The 8,201-nt window shown below is 38.7% G+C and overlaps 1 long non-coding RNA gene across 1 annotated transcript; it reads right to left on the bottom strand.

Moving 5' to 3' along the window:
• Positions 1–850: 850 nt before the first annotated feature.
• Positions 851–3,773, bottom strand: LOC148188183 (uncharacterized). The gene is made up of 2 exons (XR_015778076.1): positions 3,570–3,773; positions 851–3,244 (listed from the first exon to the last, which is right to left on the bottom strand). It is a non-coding gene; the product is annotated as an uncharacterized LOC148188183 (long non-coding RNA).
• Positions 3,774–8,201: the final 4,428 nt, after the last annotated feature.

The raw sequence follows: 8,201 nt of genomic DNA, 5'->3' as shown, positions 1-8,201 counted from the left end.
GTGACTCATTAAAATGTATTTGCATGCGCATTAACATTCCTATATTTTTAGGATTATTCAGTGTTCCCCTCATGCGTTGGCAGGTAGAAAGGCTGCAGCCAGGGGAAGCTGCTCCATTCATTACAGGAAGTCTGAACGATAGTTGGGATGCACTAACACTGTCTTGTCTAGGTAATGGCAATGGAATTTTTATTTGTATAGCACATTTCATTAAACGATAACTCAAAGTGCTTTACATTGCCAGACAACAGATAAAAGCAAATATGAGAACATAAGTAGCATAAACTTATAGGAGCAGTAGCTATTACATTTTATATGTTGACAGTTGTGTTGGACCAAGTCAGCAGTGTTGGAATATGTAAGTATATGATTCAGTGCTCATGGTCACGCAGCTTGTTCCAGAAAGCAGGGCCACAGTAACTGAGGGTGCCATCACCAGAACTGGATCTGACCCCTAATTTCCACCAGGTCCGTGTGCAGTTTTAAAGAGCAGTTATGTGGTTATTGTGATTGATAACCCATTAAAAAGTAAAATAACCTGTGATTACATGTGATATTTGCACCAATAATCACAAGTAATGACTTATTTATATTGACATATATTACATGTATATAATGTAATTTAAAGTTCAGTTATATCTAATGTAAGTTTATTTATGATGTTGCTTGATATTTCTTGAGTAGAAGAAAATAACAGAAAAAAGTTACAGGGTTTCTAGAAATTACTCTCTATGGGGGGATGTCTTGTCCTTACCGATCTGCTTTAGAATTGACCTCTTGTCACAGCAGGGTAGCTTACTTTCACACTTGCAAATGGTGTGAGGGAGCTAAAAAGAACTTGTCAAGCAAGTATTTTGTCAAACCTTTTTATTTTCAGTCAAAATCACTCACATTTCTTACAAATCTATTCATTGAAACAAACCAAGCAACCCCAACCTGGTGGTAAAAATGAATTTGTACACAAATTTCAATTGCCCACATTAAATCACTATACCATCTTGTCCTGCCAGGTCACAATGCCTTACGGGGAGGTGAAGAGTGGCAAAGCACTCCCTCACAGCACAGGCCTCTCTTGAAGCTCTGTTTACCCCCATGTTTCTCACTGGTGCCATGTGTCTCCACTGCACCTCTGTCTCTTCCAGCAGCCTTAAATTGTCCTTTTGGGAAAGGAGGAAATTGTGCAGGATGCAAGCAGCCACCACAAGCATGTCCACATTCTGTGGATGAAGATTGATCCTGCGATGGAAAATCCTTTATCGGGATGCCAGGATGACAAAAGCACCCTCAACCACCATCCTTGTTCTAGAGAGTCTGTAATTAAAGATCCTCTTCTTGTGGCTGAGATTCTGTCCAGGGTAGGGTCTCATTAGGTAGGGCTTCAGAGGAAATGTCACATCTGCCACCATGACACGCGGCACATCTCCTAGTTGAGCAGAACCTGGCAGGCACTTGCTCACTGTATTTCACAGATAATATGAATCCAAGTTTGAAAAAAAAAAAAATATGCCTCTGACTTTTCAGACCAACCACCAGTATCTCAGTCTTGTCTGAATACAGATGTGTTTGTGGACATCCAGAAATTGATATCTTCAGTACAGTTTACTAGGTTGTTAACAGGACTGACGTCAGAGGAGAGAAGTGAAATGTAAAATTGTGTGTCATCAGCATTAGAAGATTTGTTGTGTTTTTTAAGGCTTTAAGGTTAGGCTCATTACTTTTAGGCAATTATGGATAAGTAATGCATGAATTTACATGTAAACTTTACAGTAAATTGCAGTATTGGCACATGAGGAGCAGATCAGTTTAAATTAGTTTGATCCAGATTCAGTCAGTGTGGTTACATGATGTCAGAAGAAGTCATGTTATTTTGTTAGTCTCACTAAAACTGGACCTGATATGCCATATGTCACTGCTTGAGTGATACAACACATTCTCATCCAAACTCATCACATTGTGCTGCTCTGTCCAGCCTGTTCTCACTCCAAACTCATCACATACATATGTTCTGCCAGTGCTTTCAGCGTACAAGCATGACATCAAAAGCCACCCTTCAGGTCCAGAGTTTGCCTCCCATGTGCATGCGTGTTTTGTTTTTTGTCTTTGTGACAGTCCAGTTGTGTAAACATAAGGACCATGCTGCCTCATCCCACCATGTGCATTTGTTGACATCACCGCAACAGCATCCTGAAATGTAAACAGCTGATGCAGAAGCTGAAGTTAAAACGTCATAAGACGCTGAAAGAGCAGCACTATCTGACGAGTTGGGATGACAACTTTTTGAAATATTGTATTAGGGTGCCGAAAAAAGGATCAAAATAGAGCCTTTTTTAAACCAAAAAGTGCCAGGGGAGGAATCAGAATGTCTTTAAATCCTAAAAATCCTAAAATTCCCCTTGCATATGTAACACTTCTGGAGTAGTTACAGTATACTAGGACCAATGCTAGGTTCGACTACTAGAGCAGTGATAGATGTAAGGTGCATTAATAACCACAGACCAGAGAATAAGTTTAAATTGCCGGCTTATTATTTTTAGTGACAGACAGAAACAGACAGTTGACATAAATTTCAATTTCACTTCACAAAAAAAATGAAATACCTTCCCTTTTCGTTCAAGTGATTTAGTTTATCAATCCCTTTTTAGATTTAAACCTATTATTTGGCTTAAAAAGGATATTATTTTTCAACCTAGGTTATTGTTTGTATTAATGTCAAGTTCTCTCCTTTAATCTTTTTGAGTTAACTCAGCGTTTTCTGAATAAAGTCTAGTTCTTTAGTTCAAGAGATATCGTTGAAGTTTGGTTAAACTCCCCTTTAAGTTTCAACCATTTCTTGTTTTGTTGTTTGTACCAAACAAAAAAACATTTACACTTCCAGTAATACCATTACAGTATTAACATATATGGTTGATCCATAAAAACAATAAAAAATGCACAACTCAAAATAATCCAGCAAATGGCTGAATAACTTGTGTATCACAAGTAAATGTCTTTATCTTAATAACTGTAAATCCTTTGATTGTCCCGAATGGTTAATCCGATGTCTGTGAGAATACACTGCAGTTTGGCAGAGAGATATGGATCAATCCTACCAGTTTCTTGATGAAACCACACAACGTCCAGCAGAAGGCGCTTGCTTGGGTGTGATGCACAGTTCAAGGGGTTCCTGGGCGGCTCGCCATCTTGTCTCACACGTGGAATCCAACTCCGGTATTCGCTCTGAATTTCTGGTCCAAACCTTAATGGCCTACCATAACAACCAAATAATATACATGAACAACTGAAATACTACATTTGGTAGCTTTAAAAATCAACAAAAGTCTGTTTTTCAGCTTACTTGGTACTTTATAAGCTGGCACACTCGCCGCCTCGGCGGGTAAAAAAAAACCGCGTCACAGGAAAGTAATCTACAGGCCTGTGCTCCGTTTAAGCATCAGATTTACCGTGGATATTCGGCATTTTCAACATAAAACAACCTAAATCTGCTACCTTAGCTTTCCATTTCAATGAAATGATTAATGCATTATAATAAAACATTCCTTGCACGAAATAAAATACAAATTTTCACTCACCAAGTCCCGTTCGGCAACGTCACCAAGTCTCAGACCGGTTAGAAAACAAAAGTAACTCCTTCAGAGTACAAAAATATCATTAAATAGACTCTTTTACTCGTTTTTTTTCTATTTTCTTCTGTTTCAGCAGCAGCTCTGCAAAGACCATCTGCGTATCTCCCTCCTTCAGAAGCAGGAAGAGACAAAACAACCCGTTTGGCTGTGGCAAGTCACGAGCCACGCTGCAACGCTACACTTCAAAATAAGAGTCTAAACACATTTTTAAGCTGTTTTTAAATAAAAATAAAAATACCATGAATTTACATGTTTTTAATCCAAAATTAAATATTATATCATGAAATATAGCATTGCTGACGATCTTTATGATTTTTTAACCATGTTAATCTATTTATTGTCTATTTATCACTTGTAATGTATTTCTTATTGGCTGTTTTTATTAACAGGCTTTTATTTAGTGAGGCTTTGTAACCCAGGGTTACACATACACCATACCTATTTGATGCCCCATGGCCTTCTGTCATTATTCAGAAGTGGCCTTTGGGCAAAGAAGGATGAGTATCACTGCTCTAAATGCACTTGTGCCATGCACTTATAGACCACAAACTACAAATGGTTTAAATATGTGTGCTCATAACGTCTTTCCTGTCACACTCCCCCATCCATCCCGCCCCCCTTTTTTCCCAGCATCCTCCTGTTCAGAGTACATCCCTGAAGCTGTGCAGACACGGAAACATCACTGATATCAAGAAGCTCATTTGGGTCTATTAAACTGGAGTTATCAGTTATTTGACTGTTATGCTGCACATCAGTGTTTGAGGTTTTCTCTAAGTGTGTGACAAATTAAACATCCCAGGTAATAATATTTATATGCTACGGGTGCATTTGAATTTCTTCCATTTCTGTCCTCTGTTTAACTCCCTTTTGTTCTTTTTGACAACACTCCCTCACAGAGGCAATGGAGACTTACATTAAACAGGATTAAATGCCTTCAGAGTACATTATACAAAGCCCGATCCATCCACTGGAGTCTCACAAGATTAATTTGGGTTCAATAATAATTCCAAACGCCACTAAATGACTCGCACAATGTGAGCGCAGGACAGTATCGACAAGGGGGATGTTTAATTATGATAAGCAAGAAAAATCAAATTTATCATTTTAGAATTTTAATTGATTAATTCAAATCATTTCCCCCCTTTATTGTCAGAGATAGAGAATGAGTGCTGAAAGGAATATTAGGAGAATTATGAAATGAAGCTCTTGCATTTGAGATGAATGATGTATTAGTTTAGAGGAGATTGGAAAGAATCCTTTGTCCTCATAGACACACAGTTACCAGCAGTGATTACACAACCGTCACCCTGCCTTTCAAGAGCAGCATTTATCATTTGTATTTACTGTATGTACAGTAGTTATAATGGTAATGATTAAGAATACATAATCCACCAACTTCATAGACTTCCTCCAATACAGCAGTGACAGATGAAACAATAAAAAACACAGTTTTTAATCCAAGAAAATCTTATGCTACAGATGACTACTTTTCTAGATAAAGATTCTTAATGGTATTCAAATTCTAAAAGCAAATAAATGATGCATCTACTCTAAACAAACACTATCTCCAGCAATTCCTGGAGGATTTCCTCATTATTATGGATTTTGATCAGGGCCCAGTTTCCCCGGAGTATATCTTCAAGGAAAACACTCTTGTTGTTGAGAACTTATCGGTATACCACAACACTGCTCACTTTTAACACTCTTTGTTTTTTATTACATTACTCTTATTTGGCAATGGCAAATAGGACTAAATGTTTTAAACCCTGCAAGTATTCCCTGGAGGCTGTAATGTTCATAATACCTCACAATAATAAATTGTTGGATGGAGCAAACATTACATTGGTGATTCTTCTGTTTATACATATGCAACAGTAGTGGAACTATATTGTCAAGTTTGTCCTGTTGATGTATTAAAAAAGATTGTCAGTTTTGGTGTTTTCTTAGAGTATCTGAGAGTCATCCTCTGGCATAACTATGCCCTGTAGGTACATTGCATCTGCAAGTTTGGGCCTGAATACTGAACAAAAGTGAAAGTGAGGAAAGTGAAGTGAAAGTGTTTGGATTTATCCTTTGGGGGTCATAAATATCTGCAGTTAATTCCTTAAGAATCCAGCAGTTTCCCAAATCCCTTGAAAAGTGTTTGTTGAGGAAAAAGTTTGGACTGATGATGACAGTGGAGTAGAGGCCAGGGTATCCTTGAAACTAAGTATTTGGTTTCAAGGATAGATTTTTGAAGTGGAGCTGTATGAGATACTGATGTATGGTCAGTGACAGTAGCTGGCAGTCAGTGGACTTCCACAGCTCAACAATCTTCAATATGCTTCTGCATCAGCTGTTTATGGGATGCTGGTGTGGTGATGTCAACAAATGCACATGGTGGGATGAAGCAGCATTATCCTTATGTTTACACAACAGTGCAGACTGTCATGATGGTCAGGATTAGGCAACAAAGTAATGGATGGTTAGATTTAGGCAAAAGAGGAACATGGTACGATGTAGATAAAAAACACACACACATCCAAATGGGAAGTGAACTTCGGACTCCTGAACTAAATTGTTTGTATTGTTTGTGGGACCCATCCACCTGTCCTCCTGCATATTCAGCACACTCGGGCTCCTTACATTACCTTGTTACCGATAGTCTTACTACCTGACGCTGTCCTTTATGGTTTCATGTGCACAAGACCTGCTCCATCTGGTTGCATTGTCAAGTGATGCTGCCCATGCACGTTGCAAGTGGATGCACCCGGTGCTATCCAGCTGTTGACCAGCGTATGATAACGTCACCAGTTCTGTCCAAGCTTGTTCTCATCTGAAGCCATCCAACCACATTCCAGTTGGACACAGAAGCTGGCTTTTGGCATCACACTCGCACACCAAAAGCACTGACAGAGCGGTGTTATCTGATGACTTAAAAAAAACAACAACAAAAAAGGGTTGTTCAGAAGCACATAGTTCTGATTAGAAGCTCAGCCCTTGGTACACCAGATTTCAGACATGAAAGTCCGGGGTTTATTTGGTACACCAGATTTCAGACATGAAAGTCCGGGGTTTATTTGGACACATCCACCATCCCATCTACCTGCCAGCCCGTTTTTGCCCCAAACTTATCAAATCCATTCGCACTATCAGTGCTTTCAGCATACGACCATGACACCAAAAGCCACCTTCCAAGTCCAACTGGAAAGCATCAGATGAGAACACTCATTGTTAAGTTTAAAGAGAGAAACAACTTCCAGGATCTTTATAGAAACCTGGTCTAGACTGTTGATTAAATTATCTCTCTTACCAGTTCTCCAAATCCAACATGTTGGCATCATTACTGGACAAACACTGAAATTTCTCTGTAGTCCAAATTAAAATTTTTAACTATGCCAGTTGGACTCTCCCCAGAGAACAGAAAGCGAGAGAGAGATGTTTGTGTTTAAAAGCTCCAAACTGAAGTTCATGAGCAGTTCCCTCTCTCTTCTTTTTAAGACAGCAGGCTGTTGCCCAGATTCACCCTGTATAATTTCAAATCCGTTTTGACTTGATTCTGCTGCTTTCCTAGTCTGAGGCACTGTACATGCCATCTGTCTTGCTTGGCTGTCTTTATGTCTTGTTGCCATACAGACCCTAAACAGAGCTGTGACTACAGCCCGTTCTCATTTCCAGGTCCTATAATACCAACAATTTGTCAAACCTGCTGTTGTCTCAACAGACACGGAAAAGGTGACCTTTAGAATCATGTCAGCTGAAAGACAAAGTGAGCACTCAAAACCATAGCTAGTATATCTTTTCCAAGTCAATGATTGCTATTGATCTTTTTTCAATACTAAACTATAATCACAGCCTCTTCCTAAACATGACCAAAATGTTTTAGTGGGCTAAATCTAATAACACACCAGACACAGGAGGCTTATCCCAGTTTTTACTGTCAAATTATTGCACCCACCATCCCAACTCATTAAAACTCTTCAAATATCCCCACTTTGTCAGTGGACCGTCACATCTAAATATGATGCGTTAGGTACCCGCCAACATCTGCTGTTGGTGTTTCCAGATGATGTGTCAGTTAACACTCATTAAATACATTGTGTCTGTTCAATAAACACTTTAGTTTTCACAGGAAATGTACAGTTTGTGCTCGTTACATTCATAGTCTTTTTTAAAATATACTTTAAACATTGATAAACACTTGTTTATTTACGTCTCTATATTTATTTTCTTGCACAACAAAAGCACATGGTCAGGTTGAGGCAACAAAAGGGTGTGGTTAGATTTAGGCAACAAAAGGATGCGATTATGTTTAGTCAATAAAAGAGGGTGGTTATGGTTAATTATACAACCGTTAGTTCCGACCAACCAAATTGATTGGTCGAGAGGCATTCCATGAGTGCGGATGTAGGAGTACAACATCACTGGGACCATTAACTTTTAACTCTGCATGTATCACTCTGCTTCATGGCTGGTAAAAATCTGTTAATTAATGTAAGAGTGAAAATGGGATATGTTTATAAAGTGGATATATGTTTATAGTATGGTGTAAGCATAGGTTCAAACAGCTAGTTGGCGCTGTTCATAAAGCGGGAGGAG

This window comes from Plectropomus leopardus, chromosome 11 (genome assembly GCF_026936395.1).
Source record: "Plectropomus leopardus strain MGB_pleo_1.0 chromosome 11, ASM2693639v1, whole genome shotgun sequence".
Classification (NCBI taxonomy): Eukaryota; Metazoa; Chordata; class Actinopteri; order Perciformes; family Serranidae; genus Plectropomus; species Plectropomus leopardus.
The sequence above is the reverse complement of the archived record's forward strand: the minus strand, read 5'-3'. Positions and strand labels throughout refer to the sequence as shown.